The sequence below is a fragment of the Ranitomeya imitator genome, chromosome 2 (assembly GCF_032444005.1).
Source record: "Ranitomeya imitator isolate aRanImi1 chromosome 2, aRanImi1.pri, whole genome shotgun sequence".
Classification (NCBI taxonomy): Eukaryota; Metazoa; Chordata; class Amphibia; order Anura; family Dendrobatidae; genus Ranitomeya; species Ranitomeya imitator.
The window spans coordinates 402,022,137-402,042,090 of record NC_091283.1 but is presented as its reverse complement, the minus strand read 5'-3'; the positions used below and the strand labels follow the sequence as shown (position 1 = coordinate 402,042,090).

The window sequence follows — 19,954 nt, the reverse complement described above, 5'->3', positions numbered from 1 at the left end:
CCACGTAGTATATTGCCCAGCCATGTAGTATATTGCCCAGTGACATAGTATATTGCCCAGCCACGTAGTATATTGCCCAGGCACGTAGTATATTGCCCAGCCATGTAGTATATTGCCCAATGACGTAATATATTGCCCAGCCACGTAGTATATTGCCCAGTGACGTAGTATATTGCCTAGTGACGTAGTATATTGCCCAGCCACGTAGTATATTGCCCAGTTACGTAGTATATTGCCTAGTGACGTAGTATATTGCCCAGCCACGTAGTATATTGCCCAGCCACGTAGTATATTGTCCAGCCACGTAGTATATTGCCCAGCCACGTAGTATATTGCCCAGTGACATAGTATATTGCCCAGGCACGTAGTATATTGCCCAGCCACGTAGTATATTGCCCAGCCACGTAGTATATTGCCCAGTTACGTAGTATATTGCCGAGCTACGTAGTATACAGCACAGAGCCATGTAGTATATTGCCCAGTGACGTAGTATATTGCCCAGCGACGTAGTATATTGCCCAGCCATGTAGTATATTGCCCAGTGATGTAGTATATTGCCCAGCCACGTAGTATATTGCCCAGTTACGTAGTATATTGCCGAGCTACGTAGTATACAGCACAGAGCCATGTAGTATATTGCCCATTGACGTAGTATATTGCGCAGCCACGTAGTATATTGCCCAGCCATGTAGTATATTGCCCAGCCATGTAGTATATTGCCCAGTCACGTAGTATATTGCCCAGTCACGTAGTATATTGCCCAATGATGTAATATATTGCCCAGCCACGTAGTATATTGCCCAGTGACGTAGTATATTGCCCAGTTACGTAGTATATTGCCTAGTGACGTAGTATATTGCCCAGTTACGTAGTATATTGCCCAGTTACGTAGTATATTGCCTAGTGACGTAGTATATTGCCCAGTTACGTAGTATATTGCTGAGCTACGTAGTATACAGCACAGAGCCATGTAGTACATTGCCCAGTGACGTAGTATATTAGCGCAGGACCTGTGATGACGTCGCGGTCACATGACCGTGACATCATCGCAGGTCTTTGTAGCGCAGGCGCGCAGGGCCTGTGATGACGTCGCGGTCACATGACCATGACGTCATGGAAGGTCCTTCTGCCACCGGAACCTGCAAAGGAAGATGGCGGCCGGCGCAAGCTGCTACGGAGGGTGAGTATAGCAGGTTTTTTTTTATTTTTAACATTACGTTTTTTACTATTGATGCCGCATAGGCAGCGTCAATAGTAAAAAGTTAGGGACACACAGGGTTAATAGCGGCAGTAACAGAGTGCGTTATCCGCGGCATAACGCGGTCCGTTACCAACGGCATTAACCCTGTGTTAGCGGTGACCGGAGGGGAGTATGCGGGCGACAGGCGCTGACTGCGGGGAGTAAGGAGCGGCCATTTTCTTCCAGACTGTGCCCGTCGCTGATTGGTCGCGGCAGCCATGACAGGCAGCTGCCGAGACCAATCAGCAGGGCCGGCGTCAGCACCCGGCGCACCTGGGCAAATGCCGGGGCCCTGGGGAGAGAGGGGGGGCCCACTCACGCTGTCATAGATACAGCTGGGAGAGCAGAGCAGGAGATAACATGCTCTCTCCGCCCACAAAGTCACTGCTGGCTGCGTTCTCTTAACCCCTATGTGCCAGCTCTGACACAAGCATCTTCTCAGTCAGTGCAGCCAGGCAGGCACACATAGGGGTTAAGAGAAGGCAGCCAGTGTGACATTGTTTGTGGGCGGAGAGAGCACGTTCTCTGCTCTGATCTCCACCCCTGGCTGGCTGCCTTGCTGCTGAAGTTATGAGGCCGATTCAGGAGGAGCTCCTAGTCCTACCAGTGCCTGAGTGAGTGGCGCTGCTATATACTACGTGGGCTGCGCTGCTATATACTACGTGGGCTGCGCTGCTATATACTACGTGGGCTGCGCTGCTATATACTACGTGGGCTGCGCTGCTATATACTACGTGGGCTGCGCTGCTATATACTACGTGGGCTGCGCTGCTATATACTACATGGGCTGCTATATACTACTTGGGCTGCTATATACTACGTGGGCAGTGTTATATACTACATGGCTGTGTTTATATGCGATCATGAATCGGGGTATGTGTTAAAGGGGGGGCCCACTGAGACTCTTTCGCCCGGGGCCCTCAAAAACCTGGAGCCGGCCCTGCCAATCAGCGAATGAATAACAGTGACAGAAAGACAGAAGGACAGACGGAAGTGACCCTTGGACAATTATATAGTAGATAATACTGCTCCTATAATCAAGAATATAACTGTTATAATACTGCCCCTATGTACAAGAAGGTAACTACTATAATAGTGCCCCTATGTACAAGAATATAACTACTATAATACTGCTCCCTATGTAAAGAATATAACTACTATAATACTGCCTCTATGTACAAGAATATAACTACCATAATACTGCCCCCTATGTACAACAATGTAACTACTATAATACTGCCCCTACATACAAGAATTTAACTACTATAAAACTGCACCTACTGTATGTACAAGAATATAACTACTATAATACTGCCTACTATGTACAAGAATATAACTACTATAATACTGCACCTACAGTTATATGAAAAAGTTTGAGCACCCCTATAAATCTTAAGCTTAATGTTTTATAAAAATTGTTTTTTTTTTGCAACAGCTATTTCAGTTTCATATATCTAATAACTGTTGGACACAGTAACGTTTCTGCCTTGAAATGAGGTTTATTGTACTAACAGAAAATGTGCAAACAGCATTCAAACAAAATTTGACAGGTGCATAAGTATGGGCACCCTTATCATTTTCTTGTTTTAAATACTCCTACCTACTTTTTACTGACTTACTAAAGCATTTTTTTTTGTTTTCTAACCTCATTGAGCTTTGAACTTCATAGCCAGGTGTATGCAATCATGAGAAAAGCTACTTAAAGTGGCCACTTGCAAGTTGTTCTTCTGTTTGAATTTCCTCTGAAGAGTGGCATCATGGGCTCCTCAAAACAACTGTCTAATGATCTGAAAACAAAGATTATTCAACATAGTTGTTCAGGGGAAGGATACAAAAAGCTGTCTCAGAGATTTAAGCTGTCAATTTCCACTGTAAGGAAATGGAAGAACACAGGTACAGTTCTTGTTAAGGCCAGAAGCGGCAGGCCAAGAAAAACATCAGAAAAGCAGAGAAGAAGAATGGTGAGATCAGTCAAGGACAATCCTCAGACCACCTCCAGAGAGCTGCAGCATCAACTTGCTGCAGATGGTGTCACTGTGCATCGGTCAACTATACAACGCACTTTGCACAAGGAGAAGCTGTATGGGAGAGTGATGCGAAAGAAGCCGTTTCTGCAAGCACGCCACAAACAGAGTCGGCTGAGGTATGCAAAAGCACTTTTGGAGAAGCCAATTTCTTTTTGGAAGAAGGTCCTGTGGACTGATGAAACTAAGATTGAGTTGTTTGTTCATACAAAAAGGCGTTATGCGTGGCGGCCAAAAAACACAGCATTCCAAATTCCAAGAAAAACACTTGCTACCCACAGTAAAATTTGGTGGAGGTTCCATCATGCTTTTGGGCTGTGTGGCCAATGCCGGCATCGGGAATCTTGTTAAAGTTGAGGGACGCATGGATTCCTCTCAGTATCAGCAGATTCTTGACAATAATGTTCATGAATCAGTGACAAAGTTGAAGTTACGCAGGGGATGGATCTTTCAGCAAGACAATGATCCAAAACACGGCTCCAATTCTACTCAGGCATTCATGCAGAGGAACAATTACACTGTTCTGGAAAGGCCATCCCAGTCCCCAGACCTGAATATCATTGAACATCTGTGAGATCATTTGAAGAGGGCTGTCCATGCTCGGCGACAATCAAACTTAACTGAACTGGAATTGTTTTGTAAAGAGGAATGGTCAAAATACCTTCATCCAGGAACTAATTAAAAGCTACAGGAAGCGACTAGAGGCTGTTATTTTTGCAAAAGGAGGATCTACTAAATATTATTGTCACTTTTCTGGTGGGGTGCCCATGCTTATGCACCTGTCAAATTTTGTTTGAATGCAGACTGCACATTTTCTGTTAGTACAATAAACCTCATTTCAAGGCAGAAACACTACTGTGTCCAACAGTTATTAGATATATGAAACTGAAATAGCTGTTGCAAAAAAAAACAATTTTTATAAAACATTAAGCTTAAGATTAATAGGGGTGCCCAAACTTTTTCATATAACTGTATGTACAAGAATCATAATTTGTATAATACTGCTCCTATGTACAAGAATACAACTACTATAATACTTCTCCCTATGCACAAGAATATAAATACTATAATGCTGCTCCAATATACAAGAATACAACTACTATAATACTGCTCCTATGTACAAGAATATAACTGTTATAATACTGCCCCTATGTACTAGAAGGTAACTACTATAATGCTACTCCCTATGTAAAGAATATAACTATTATAATACTGGCCATATGCACAAAAATATAACTACTATAATACTGCTCCTATGTACAAGAAGATAACTACAATAATACTGCTCCTATGTACAAGAATATAACTGTTATAATACTGCCCCTATGTACAACAGGGTAAGTACTATAATAGTGCCCCCAATGTACAAGAATATAACTGTTATAATACTGCCCCTATGTACAACAGGGTAAGTACTATAATAGTGCCCCCAATGTACAAGAATATAACTACTATAATCCACCTCTCGTGTCTCCCCTTTTCCCCATAGTTTGTAAGCTTGCGAGCAGGGCCCTCACTCCTCCTGGTATCTGTTTTGAACTGTATTTCTGTTATGCTGTAATGTCTATTGTCTGTACAAGTCCCCTCTATAATTTGTAAAGCGCTGCGGAATATGTTGGCGCTATATAAATAAAAATTATTATTATTATTATTATTACTGCCCTTATGTACAAGAATATAACTACTATAATACTGCTCCCAATATAGAAGAATATAACTATTATAATAACGCCCGTATGTACAAGAATATAAGTACTATTATACTGCTCCTATGTACAAGAATATAGCTACTATAATACTGCCACATATGCACAAGAACATAACTACTATAATACTGACTCTATAACAATATAACTACTATAATACTGCCCCCATGTACAAGAATATAAGTGCAATAATACTGCCTGACTGCCTGTATGTACAAGAATATTACTACTGTAATACTGCCCATATCTACAAGAATATAATTAATTTAATACCGCCTCATATGTACAAGAATATAACTACTATAATACTGCTCCTATGTACAAGAATATACACTACCGTTCAAAAGTTTAAGGTCACCCAGACAATTTTGTGTTTTCCATGAAAACTCATACTTTTATTAATCAAGTGAGTTGCCAAATGAATTGAAAATCTAGCCCAGACATTGACAAGGTTTGAAAAAAAGATTTTTATTTGAAATAATAAGTACTCTATTACAGCTCCTAGGTATAAGAATACATCTACTATAATACTGCCACATATGTAAAAGAATATGTCTGAGTAGTCTGAGTGGTTTGTGGCATTTGTCTGAGTAGTCATGGCCGAGTGGTTAAGGCGATGGACTAGAAATTCATTGGGGTTTCCCCGCGCAGGTTCAAATCCTGCCGACTACGAATATGTTCCTATAGTTTTTCCTTACTAACTATGTTACTATTTATTAGGTTCTGTAGAAGGACGTAGATCTGGGTATTTATTATGATGGAATATAGGCTGAACTGGATGGACAAATGTCTTTTTTCGGCCTTACTAACTATGTTACTATGTTACTATATAACTGCTATAATACTGCCACATATGTACAAAAATATAACTGCTATAACACTGCTCTTGTGTATAAGAATATAACTACTATAATACTGCCTATATATACAATATAAGTATAATAATAATGCCCGCTATGTATAACAATATAATTACTATAATACTGCCTGTATGTACAATACTGTTCCTATGTACAATAATACAACTGCTATAATACTCCTGCTTTCTACAACAATGTAACTACTATAATACTGCCTCTATGCACAAGAATATAAATACTATAATACTGTTCCTATGTACCAGAAAACTACAATAAAACTGCTCCCTATGTACAAGAATATAACTGTTATAATACTGCCCCTATGTACAAGAATGTAACTACTATAATAGTGCCCCCAATGTACAAGAATATAACTACTACTAGATGGTGGCCCGATTCTAACGCATAGAGTATTCTAGAATATGCATGTCCACGTGGTATATTGCACAGTCCGCATAGTATATTGCACAGTCCACGTAGCATATTGCCCAGCCACGTAGCATATTGCCCAGCGACGTAGTATATTGCCCAGCAACGTAGTATATTGCCCAGTTACATAGTATATTGCCCAGTGACGTAGTATACAGCACAGAGCCACGTAGTATATTGCACAGCGACATAGTATACAGCACAGAGCCACGTAGTATATTGGCCAATCACGTAATATATTGCCCAGTTACGTAGTATATTGTCCAGTGACGTAGTATACAGCACAGAGCCACGTAGTATATTGGCCAGTCATGTACTATATTGCCCAGCTACGTAGTATATTGCCCAGCTACGTAGTATATTGCCCAACCCTTTCCGAGGGCCTGTTGTAGTCCACGGCAGCTTCCGGTCCCAGGGTTGGTATGAGCGCAGGACCTGTGATGACGTCGCGGTCACATGACAGTGACGTCATGGCAGGTCCTTCTCGCACAGGCGCGCAGGGCCTGTGATGACGTCGCGGTCACATGACCGTGACGTCATGGAAGGTCCTTCTCCCATACCATCTTTGTCACCAGAACCTGCAACGGAAGATGGCGGCCAGCGCGAGCGACTACGGACGGTGAGTATAGCAGGTTTTTTGTTTTTTTATTATTTTTAACTTTACATTTTTTACTATTGATGCCGCATAGGCAGCGTCAATAGTAAAAAGTTGGGTACACACAGGGTTAATAGCGGCGGTAACGGAGTGCGTTACCCGCGGCATAACGGGGTCCGTTACCGCCGGCATTAACCCTGTGTTAGCAGTGACCGGAGGAGAGTATGCAGGCGACAGGCACTGACTGCGGGGAGTAAGGAGCGGCCATTTTCTTCCGGACTGTGCCTGTCGCTGATTGGTCGCGGCAGCCATGACAGGCAGCTGGTGAGACCAATCAGCGAATGAATAACCGTGACAGAAGGACAGACAGACGGAAGTGACCCTTAGACAATTATATAGTAGATAATACTGCTCCCTAGGTAGAAGAATATAACTATTATAATACTGCCAATATGTTCAAGAATGTAACTACTATAAAAGTGCCAAAAATGTACAAGAATAGAACTATTATAATACTGCCCCCTATGTAAAACAACATAACTACCATACTATAATACTTGCCCGTATGTACAAGAATACAACTGCTACAATATTCCTTCTATGTAAGAATATAACTACTATAATACTGCTCCCTGTGTACAAGAATATAACTACTGTAATACTGCCCGTATGTACAAGAATATAACTACTTTAAAACTGCCACCTGTATACAAGAATATAACTACTATAATACTGGTCCCTATGTACAAGGCTATAACTACTATAATACTGCCCGTAAGTGCAAGAATATAACTACTATAATACTGCCCTCTATGTACAAGAATATAACTTCTATAATACTGCTCCTATGTACAAGAATATAACTACTATAAAACTGCCACCTGTATAAAAGAATATAACTACTATAATACTGGCCCCTATGTACAAGGCTATAACTACTATAATACTGCCCCATATGTACAAGAATATTATATAACTACTATAATACTGCTCCTGTATACAAGAATATAACTACTATATCACCCCATATGTTCAAGAATATAACTTCTATAATACTGCTCCCTGTGTACAAGAATATAACTACTGTAATACTGCCCGTATGTACAAGAATATAACTACTTTAAAACTGCCACCTGTATAAAAGAATATAACTACTATAATACTGGCCCCTATGTACAAGGCTATAACTACTATAATACTGCCCCATATGTACAAGAATATTATATAACTACTATAATACTGCTCCTGTATACAAGAATATAACTACTATATCACCCCATATGTTCAAGAATATAACTTCTATAATACTGCTCCTATGTAAAAGAATATAACTACTATAATACTGCCCTCTATGTACAAGAATATAACTACTACTAGATGGTGGCCCGAGTCTAACGTATCGGGTATTCTAGAATATGTAGGTAGTATATAGCACAGGCTACGTACTATATTGCACAGTGACGTAGTATATAACACAACCGACGTAGTATATAACATAGCTACGTAGTATATAACAGAGCTACATAGTGTATTGCACAGCTATGTAGTATATTGGTCAGCCACGTAGTATATAACAGAGCCACGTAGTATATAACATAGCCACGTAGTATATTGTAGAGGCACATAGTATATTGTATAGCTACGTAGTATACTGCACAGCCACGTAGCATATTGGACAGTCACGTTGTATATTGCCCAGCTACATAGTATATAGCACAGAGATGTAGTATATAACAGAGCCCACGCAGTATGTAACACAGCCCACGTAGTATATAGCAATGTGGGCACTATGCATGGTTAAAAAAAAAGACTTAAAATAAAAAATAAACATGTACTCACCTTCCGAAGGCCCCTTGAATTCTTGGCGCCTGTCCAGCTTCCGATCCCAGGGTTGGTATGAGCGCAGGACCTGTGATGACGTCGCAGTCACATGACCATGACGTCACGGCAGGTCCTTCTCGCATAGCATCCTAGGCACCGGAACCTGCCGCTTACACTGCCGAGGACAGCATGCGACGTCGGAGGGTGAGAATAACTTTTTATTATTATTATTATTTGTAACATTAGATCTTTTAACTATTGATGCTGCATACGCAGCATAAATAGTAAAAGGTTGGTCACATAGGGTTAATAACGCGGTCCGTTAGCGCTGGCATTAACCCTGTGTGAGTGGTGACTGGAGGGGAGTATGCGGGCGTCGGGCACTGACTGCAGGGGAGTAGGGAGGGACTAATCGGACTGGCCATCGCTGATTGGTCGCGGCAGCCATGACAGGCAGCTGGTAAGACCAATCAGCGATGCGGGATTTCCGTTACGGAAGTTGCACACAGACAGACAGACGGAAATACCCCTTAGACAATTATATATAGACTAGATGGTGGCCCGATTCTAACGCATCGAGTATTCTAGAATATGTATGTATGTAGCAGCCACATAGTATATAGCACAGGCCACGTTGTATATAGGAGCCATGTAGTATATAGCAGACAAATACTACGTGGCCTGTGCTATATACTATGTGGCTGCTATATACATACACATTGTAGAATACCCGATGCGCTAATACAGGCCACGCAGTTTATAACACAGCCCTAACAGTATATATAACAGCCCACGTACTATATAACACAGCCCACGCAGTATATAGCAGCCACGCAGTATCTAACACAGGCGACGTAGTATGTAACACAGCCCACGCAGTATATAACACAGCCCATGTACTATATAACACAGCCCACGCAGTATATAGCAGCCACGCAGTATCTAACACAGGCAACGTAGTATATAGCACAGCCCACGCAGTATATAGCAGCCAGGCAGTATCTTAACACAGGCGACGTAGTATATAACACAGACGAGATAGTATATAACACAGGTCACACAGTATATAACACAGGGCACGTAGTATACAGCACAGCCCACGCAGTACATAACACAGCCCACTCAGTATATAACACTGGCCATGTAGTATATAGCAGCCACACAGTATATAACACAGCCCACATAGTATATAGCAGTGTGGGCACCATATCCCTGTTAAAAAAATCATTAAAATAAAAAATAGTTATATACTCACGCGAGACCGATAAGTCTTCTGGGTAATTTCGCAATGCATCTCTGGGAACGGAAGATGGCGGCAGGCGCGAGCGCATCGTCGGACGACGGAAGGTGAGAATAGCAGGTTTTTTGCTTTTTTATTATTTTTAACATTACATCTTTTTACTATTGATGCTGCATGGGCAGCATCAATAGTAAAAAGTTGGGGACAAACAGGGTTAATAGCAGCGGTAGGGGAGTGCGTTACCCGTGGCATAACGCGGTCCGTTACCGCTGGCATTAACCCTGTGTGAGCGGTGACTGGAAGGGGAGTATGGAGCGGGCGCCGGGCACTGACTGCAGGGGAGTAGGGAGGGACTAATCGGACTGTGCCCGTCGCTGATTGGTCGCGGCAGCCATGACAAGCAGCTGGCGAGACCAATCAGTGACACGGGATTTCCGCTACAGACAGACAGACGGAAGTACCCCTTAGACAATTATATAGTAGATAATACTGCCCCCATGTACAAGAATATAACTACTACAATACTGCTATCTATGTACAAGAATATAACTACCGGTACTATAATACTGCCCTCTATGTACAAGAATATAACTACTATAATACTGCCCCTATATACAAGAATATAACTACTATAATACTGCCCTCTATGTACAAGAATATAACTACTTTAATACTGCCCCTATATACAAGCATATAACTACAATAATACTGCCCCATGCACAAGAATATAACTACTATAATACTGCCTCTATGTATAAGAATATAACTACTGTAATACTGACCCCTATATAAATGGAAAATGGTATTTTAAGTACGGAAGTTAAAATTAAATCTATTCTGAAAAAAAAACATATTTCCCCAAAACACATTTCTGATATAATAGTGTCAGAGTGCGGGGTTATTATATACATCTGGATCAGTAGCGCATTTTACATAATGAGCTGATTCATTCCTCGTGTAACTGCGGCAGCGCTCAGAAAAGGAAATTGTACTGTCCTCATGTAGCTCAGATTCGCAGCCAATGATTCCTCTGAGCCTCTCCTGTCATATTGCATCAGCTTGTATGGCCGTGAAGCCAAACACTGTACAATGTAGAGGAGCCAAGCTCCTTGCTGAGCGCTCCGATGCCTATAGAATTCTGGGAAAAACCGTGTCACTGCCGCCCTGCGTGAAGCTAAGCAAATGGAACAGGACGTCATTGTGCTGTGTATTGTACGATCATCTTATAAGATGGCCTGTGGAGGAGCAATGGATGTTAAGAAAGAGATTGACTTTTATCTGGTGAGGGAAGGTGTGACCAATTACCGTATATGGAATTTAATTTAGGTATAAGACTGCAGAACATCACTGATGCCACGTGTAAAATATCAAACAAAGCCACTATGAAAGTCAACTGGTAAAGGTTATAGACACATCTATCTATCTTAAAACAGCCCTCCTCATCCTATCAAGGATTTTATCCTCTTGCTACATTGCAATCATCATATTACATAGCACTGTGTATGTACAATTGCTCATTTTTGCTCTTCTACCCAGTAAATTCTTCTCTTTTTCATTAGGTCTATGACATCATGTGCTATGTGAGGGGGAAAATGAGAGGTGTAAGGGAGAAAATGGGAGGCATGATGGGAAAATAAGAGACGTGAGGTGCTATAACTAACCACAAATATTTACTATGCCCAGGCAACGCCGAGCTCTTCAGCTAGTAGTAGTTATATTCTTGTACCTAGGGGCAGTATTATATATATAGTAGTTATATTCTTAAACATAGAGGCAGTATTATACTACTTATATTCTTGCACATAGGGGCCAGTATTATAATAGTTACATTTTTGTACATACGGACAGTATTATCTATATATATAAGAGGCATCGTGATTACTCGCTAATCCCGCCCCCTGCACCATAGCTCTGCCTCCCACCACATCACCACGCACAATCCCACCCCCCACCACATCACCACACATAATCCCGCCCCCAACACATCACCACAAATAATCCCGCCCCCCACATCACCACAAATAATCCCGCCCCCCCACATCACCACCCATAATCCTGCCCCCCACCCCATCACCACCCATAATCCCGCCCCCCACCCCATCACCACCCATAATCCCGCCCCACCATATCGCCACACATAATCCCACCCCATCACCACCCATAATCCCGCCCCACCATATCGCCACACATAATCCCACCCGATCACCACCCATAAGCCCGCCCCCACACCCCATCACCACCCATAATCCCACCCCATCACCACCCATAATCTTGCCCCCCACCCCATCACCACCCATAATCCCACCCCCACATCACTCACTAATCCCACCCCCTGCACAGTAGCTCCGCCCCCACCACATCACCACACATAATCCCGCCCCCCCACATCACCACATAATTCCGCCCCCAACACATCACCACACATAATACCCCCATCCCATCACCACACACAATCCCGCCCCCCACCCCATCACCACGCATAATCCCACCCCCCCAACACATCACCACGCATAATCCCACCCCCCATCGACACGTATTACACATCTTACTGAATCCAGTTGGTTTTTGATTTTACACTCGCTAACTCGCTAATCCCGCCCCCTGCACCATAGCTCTGCCTCCCACCACATCACCACGCACAATCCCGCCCCCCACCACATCACCACATAATCCTGCCCCCAACACATCACCACAAATAATCCCGCCCCCCACATCACCACAAATCCCGCCCCCCCACCCCATCACCACCCATAATCCCGCCCCCCCACCCCATCACCACCCATAATCCCGCCCCCCACCCCATCACCACCCATAATACCACCCCCCACCCCATCACCACCCATAATCCCGCCCCACCATATCGCCACACATAATCCCACCCGATCAGCACCCATAAGCCCGCCCCCACACCCTATCACCACTCATAATCCCACCCCATCACCACCCATAATCTTGCCCCCCACCCCATCACCACCCATAATCCCACCCCCCACATCACACTCACTAATCCCACCCCCTGCACAGTAGCTCCGCCCCCACCACATCACCACACACAATCCCGCCCCCCACCCCATCACCACGCATAATCCCACCCCCCATCACCACGTATTACACATCTTACTGAATCCTGTTGGTTTTTGATTTTACACTGTGAATAAAATGTATTATTAGTATTATTCAGATTTTTAATGATTATTATTATTAACTTCATTTTAAGTTAATTTACCACCTGCGTAAGCGCTATTGAATGTTGTCATTATTTACTTTACTTTAATCACCATCAGCGTTAGATAGCAATGAGCGTGCCGAGCGTTAGCTGGCTGGAAACAGCTAGTAGTAGTTATATTCTTGTACATATGAGGCGGTAATAAATTAATTATATTCTTGTACATATGGACAGTATTACAGTATATTCTTGTACATAGGAAGAAGTATTATAGTAGTTATATTCTTGTACATAGGAAGAAGTATTATAGTAGTTATATTCTTGTACATAGGAAGAAGTATTATAGTTGTTATATTCTTGTACGTAGGGGCAGTATTATAGTCGTTATATTCTTTCACGTGGTGGCAGTATTATACTAGCTATATTCTTGTACATAGGAAGAAGTATTATAGTTGTTATATTCTTGTACGTAGGGACAGTATCATAATAGTTATAGTCTTGTACATAGTAGCAGCATTATAGCATTTATAGTCTTGTACATAGGGCACTATTATAGTACATAAATTCTTGAACATAGGAGGCGGTATTTAATTATATTCTTGTACATATGGGCTGTATTATAAAAATGATTTTCTTGTACATAGAGGCAGTATTATAGTAGTTATATTCTTGTACGTAGGGGCAGTATTATAGTAGTTATATTCTTGTACATAGGGAGCAGTATTATAGTAGTTATATTGTTTTACATAGGGGCAGAATTATAGTAGTTATATTCTTGTACATAGGGGCAGGATTATAGCAGTTATATTCTTGTATATAGGGGCAGTATTATAGTAGATATATTCTTGTACACACGGAGAAGTATTATAGTAGCTATATTCTTGTACGTAGGGGCAGTATAATACTAGCTATTTTCTTGTACATAGGGAGCAGTATTATAGTAGTTATATTCTTGTACGTAGGGGCAGTATTATAGTCGTTATATTCTTTCACGTGGTGGCAGTATTATACTAGCTATATTCTTGTACATAGGGAGCAGTATTATAGTAGTTATATTCTTGTACATATGGGCAGTATTATAGTAGTTATATTCTTGTACATATGGGCAGTATTATAGTAGTTATATTCTTGCACATAGGGGGCAGTATTATAGTAGTTATATTCTTGTACATAGGAGCAGTATTATAGTAGTTATATTCTTGGACATTGGAGCAGTATTATAGTAGTTATATTCTTTTACATAGGGGCAGTATTATAGTAGGTATATTCTTGTACATAGGGGTAGTATTATATTACTCCGTAAAGAACAATACTGAGGAAATAAAAAGTTGCTGAACATTCTTGGTATAACACATTTATTTAGGTAAACCTTGAATGGACCCCAGACCCTTTAAGTGGTAACGGTTTGTTTATTTACCACATTCTGAATACTAATCAGTCGACGCTGCCATAATAATCTGGAGCTGATGATTGGACTCATTACTAAATAATCAAGAGCAGAATACAACAGTTCATTTGAAGATCTGTTCCCAGTCTCCATAAATGACGCAGTGGAAGGAGCCAACTTCAGTAAATGAACTTCAGTTCAATTAATTATTGGCCGCCAAGCCAAGCGCTTTCATGGCAGATCCTTCCTCATTTATTGGCCTGAGAAGCCGAACATTTTGCTGCTGGGAAGGCTTTTATTTCTGTACGTCTTTTCGGGATAACTCAAGGCTGCTGGAAATTGCGAGCGGGGCAGATTAGACACCAAACAAAAGCAACAAGAAATGAGTGAGCACAAGCAAAACACAAAGCAACTGAAAAAAAACGCGACTAAACAAATAACAGAAATGAAGAATGGATTAATCAGTAATTGGGTGTTGCTTAATGATGTTTTATGTAAATAAATTGATTCAATTCCTTATAATTTCAATATCTCCGCTTGCTTTCTAGTAATAAGAACATTGTGGTTTAGATTCAGAGATTAAAAAACATAAATTCATTAAGAATTGCTTTTGAGTGTGACAAACCCACATGCCCCCATAGTAGTAATCCTGACAACGAGGCCCCCATAATATGCCAGATTTAAATACCCAAATGATATTACGTCAAATATTATATACTATAATAGTGCATCATCCACAAATCCCCCATAACAGTGCGTCATCGAGAGATCCCCCATAACAGTGCATCATCTACATATCCCCATAACAGTGTCATCCACAGATCCCCCATAACAGTGTGTAATCCACAGATCCCCATAACAGTGTGTCATCTACATATCCCCATAACAGTGTGTAATCCACAGATCCCCATAACAGTGTGTCATCTACAGATCCCCCATTACAGTGTGTAATCCACAGATCCCCATAACAGTGCGTCATCTACAGATCCCCATAACAGTGTGTCATCCACAGGTCCCCCATAACAGTGTGTTTTCTATATACCCCATAACAGTGTGTCTTCCATAGATCCCCATAACAGGGTGTCATATACAGATCCCCATAACAGTGTGTCATCCACAGATCCCCCATAACAGTGAGTCATCTACAGATCCCCATAACAGGGCGTTATTAACAGATCCTCCATAACAGTGCGTCATCCATAGATCCCCCATAACAGTGTGTCATCTACAGATCCCCATAACCTTGTGTTTTCCATAGATCCCCATAACAGTGCATCATCCATAGATTCCCCCAGAACACTGCGTCATCCACAGATCCCCTTAACAGTGCGTTATCCACAGATTCCTCATAATAGGGCATCATCCACAGATCCCCTATAACAGTGTGTCAGCCACAGATCTCCCAAAACAGTGTGACATCCACAGATCCCCCATAACAGTGTGTCATCCTCACATCCCCCCATAAGCATGTCAACTATCAACAATCGGTGGTCAATAAGTTACTCACAAACAATTTTTAGGCCAGACCTTATCTAAACCCCTGGGATCAGAAGGTGAACGACTGAACGACAGGCACTCATCAATCCAGTAGTTGCTTTAATCAGATTAAGACGAGATTTCTTCTTCCCCAACTGAAGGGAAGGAAGTGATTCATTGTCTGCTATTAGATCCAACTTGCCGGCCATGCAGAAAATACCCAGATGTGCAGAGAACTGGACGGTCCTGCTACCTGCGTACATGGACAACATGGTGATATGTCAGAAATACCACCGTCATCACATGTAAAACACCGCCACATGTAGATGCCCTAAGTAGCATAGACATATTACAGCGGTGTGCGTGATAAGAACCACTCCTACTATACCATATACTAGAAGATGTCCAGCATGGTCCATATCACTATATATAAGAAAATGTATAACTCATAACAATGTACATACACTGCTCAGCATAAATGAGTACACCCCAAAAGAAGTGTCAGAAAACCCTTTAGCTTCTAGTGATGAGCGAACGTGCTGGAATAAAGTGTTATCCCACACGCTCAGGTTCTTACACACCAGGTTCTTATCAGGTTCTTACCAGGGTCTTCGGTGTGCTCTAATAATATGTCCCAGTCCTCGTGCCTGCATGACTCGCAGCCGTTCGATAGCCGCAATACATGTAGGGATTATCTAACAATCAGGCAATCCCTACACGTGTTGTGGCTTTCGAAAAGCCTCGAGACATGCAGGCACGGGGACTCATACAAGCCCCTTTCACACATCAGTTTTTTGCCGTCAGTCACAATCCCTTGGCTCGACCGATCCGTCGAGCCAAGGGATTGTCACTGACGGCAAAAAATTGTGAAAAACTAATATGACGGATCCATTTTTTCGACAGATCCGACTAGGGGGGCTGAGCATGCTCAGTTAAAAAAATGGAATCCATCACTGGATTCCATCATTTGACGCATCCGGAGCCCATAGGCTTCTTTTCTAGCAAACGACGGACGGCGACGGATCCGTTGCTGTCTGTTTTTTCGACGGAGACAAAAAACGTTCCTTTGTCCGTTTTCTCCAGCCGCAGGACAAACAATTTTCAACAGAACCAGCGAACGATGGATGAAACGTGAGGCCATCCGTTGCAATCCGTTGCTAATACAAATCTATGGAAAAAAAAAATGGATCTGGCGGCATCAGTCGCTGGATCTGTTTTTTTCAAAGTTCGACAGATTGCAACTGATCGGGCCTTATCCGAGCACATTCTATCATCACCATTTGTTTCCTTTCAGAATCAACATTTTCTATGCGATACCATCCTACAAAATACTCCCACAAATGTGGGCCATTAATTACAAACAAGATTTGTTATTTTGGACACCCCCAAAAAAGTAAATTTTCCTAACAAATTCATGCAAAAGATATTGCAAAAATGAGTACACCTTGATGATAGCAAAGCTAAAGTTTACCTAATTAACAAGAATTCAACCACAAGTAAGTCTAACCATTCATTACACAGGTGTCCAGGAAGTTACTTAACAAATAAAACCCTTCCCATTTTATGCTGTCAGCAATGGCACCACATGGAAGAGAAACGTCACAAGATCTGAGAAAGATTATTTATTTAGGGTGCTTTCACATTGCGTTCTGTGTCCCAGTCGAGGCATAAGTCTGAAATCCTCTATAAAATGGGTTCTCTACGTATGCGTCGGCGGGGCCATAGACTGTAATGGTGACGTCAGGGCGACGTGCACTCTGACGTGCAACATTTTTTTTAGTGAATGCCTACTGGGGTACATATGTTGGGACCCCATTTTGTGGAGGGTTTCGGACGTACTGTATACCCTGACGGGGGCACAAAATGCAATGTGAAAGCACCCTTACACAAGAAAGGTGAAAGCTACAAGATCAGTAAAGCTTAACGTATCAGTCACATACTGTAGCGAAAGTGATACAAAGATATATATATATATATATATATATCAAAGATGGAACTGCAACTATCTCACAGAGACATACGGGCGACCACGGAAGTTATTACCAAAACAGAAGAGTCTTTTGGTGAGAAGGGTTGAAGGAAAATCGACATGCAAGTTCACTGAAGTTACCTAAAGAAGTAGAAAGGCAAACCGGGGCAAGTGTTTCCCGTGACACAATACGGATACACTGCAGAAGAACAGCATTCATTGGTGTCACCCACAAAGAAGGCTTCTCCTAAAGACCATGCACAAAAAAGCTGTCAACAATTTGCCAGGGCCTATGCTGAAAAATATGACGTTACTGGGACCCTATACTCTGGAGTGCTGAGTGTCATGATTCCAATGGCAGGGAATCACAAAAGGACAAGCACCAACGAGCTCTAGGGTGATGGAACCTGAGCTGACCGCGACCCTAAACCTGAACACACAAATAACAATAGCCGGGGAACGTGCCTACGTTGATCCTAGACGTCTCGCACCAGCCGAAGATCTAACTTCCCCTATTAGAAGAAACACAGACCTCTCTTGCCTCCAGAGAAATACCCCACAGAAATAGCAGCCCCCCACATATAATGACGGTGAAATGAGAGGAAGGCACATACACAGTATGAAAACAGATTCAGCAAAATGAGGCCCGCTAAAACTAGATAGCAGAGGATACAAAAGTAAACTGCGCGGTCAGCAAAAAACCCTTCAAAAAACCATCCTGTAATTACTTGAACTCATGTTCCAACTCATGGAACATGAGGAGCAATTACAGCCCACTAAAGCAACCAGCAGCAAAGAGACAATTATATGCAAGCTGGACAAGACAAAAATAAAGCAAAACGTGGAACAAGAAAATCAAAACTTAGCTTGTCCTGAAGATTACTGAAGCCAGAAGCTGAGGTAACAAAACACTCTGATAACCTTGATAGCCGGCGGGGAAATGACAAGAAAGCCCGGTTAAATAGGAAACTCCCAAATCCTAATAGAACAGGTGGACACCAGAGACAGCAGAACACAAATCACCCAGTACCATCAGTAACCACCAGAGGGAGCCCAAAAACAGAACTCACAACAGCTGAGACCAAGATAAATGTTTTTGGAAGTGATGGCTTCAAAACTGTATGAAGTAAAATAAAGAAAAATACATGGTGCCTACAGTGAGACATGGTGGTGGCAATGTCCTTATGTGGGGTACATGAGCGTAGGTGGTGTCAGGGGGCTACATGTCATTGATGGTATCATGAATTCACAGATGTACTGCTCTATGGTGAAACAGAAGATGCCACCATCACTTGGTGCCCTTGGGAGACGAGCACTTTTCCAACATCATAAGGGTCCAAAACACACATCTGTTGCGTTTCTGAAGAACAGGGTGAAAGTGATTCACTTGCCAAGTGTCTCCTGATGTGACCCCAACCGAACACCTATGGGGATATCTGAGGAGACAAGTTGCCATCACTCTCCATCCAGCATCCAGGCTCTAGAAGAGGTCGTTCTAGAAGAATGTAAAGAGATAGATATTGCAATATGTCACCAACTTGTTCCTTCCAGGCCTAGAAGACTTGGTGCTGTCCTTAGAAATCAGAGAGGTCATACAAAATACTAGATGTAGCAGTGTTTGATGTGAGGTGTACTAATTTTTGCATCAAATAATTTGCATAAAACTGAAAATTTTGTCATGAAAGTCACATTATTAACCTTACTTTCATATTATGGAGTAAAAAAGTTCTATGAAACTCAGTTTTGTCCAAATTTAGTAAATTGTTATCGTGTGGAGTGAGAAATTGATTAAAATCATAGTTTTCAAAGGGGGTGGACTCATTTATGCTAAGCATTGTACATAATTATATAGAGAGGATACCCAGAATACATCAGCATCCTTCATATCATTGTATAGAAAAAGATTTATAACTTATACCATTTGTATACATATATAATTATATACAGGAGATGCCCAGGTTATACCAGCCGTACATACATAATTATAAACAAAACATACCCAGGTAATACCAGCTGTAAATATATGATTATATTCAGAAAA

General features: G+C 41.9%; 1 protein-coding gene and 1 non-coding gene across 7 annotated transcripts in view; one reads left to right on the top strand and one right to left on the bottom strand.

The window, feature by feature from the left end:
• ARHGAP44 (Rho GTPase activating protein 44) overlaps window positions 1–19,954 on the bottom strand; it is a 128,734-nt gene that overhangs the window by 63,863 nt on the left and 44,917 nt on the right. The window lies entirely within an intron of this gene.
• Window positions 5,561–5,642, top strand: TRNAS-AGA (transfer RNA serine (anticodon AGA)). The gene has a single exon. It is a non-coding gene; the product is annotated as a tRNA-Ser (tRNA).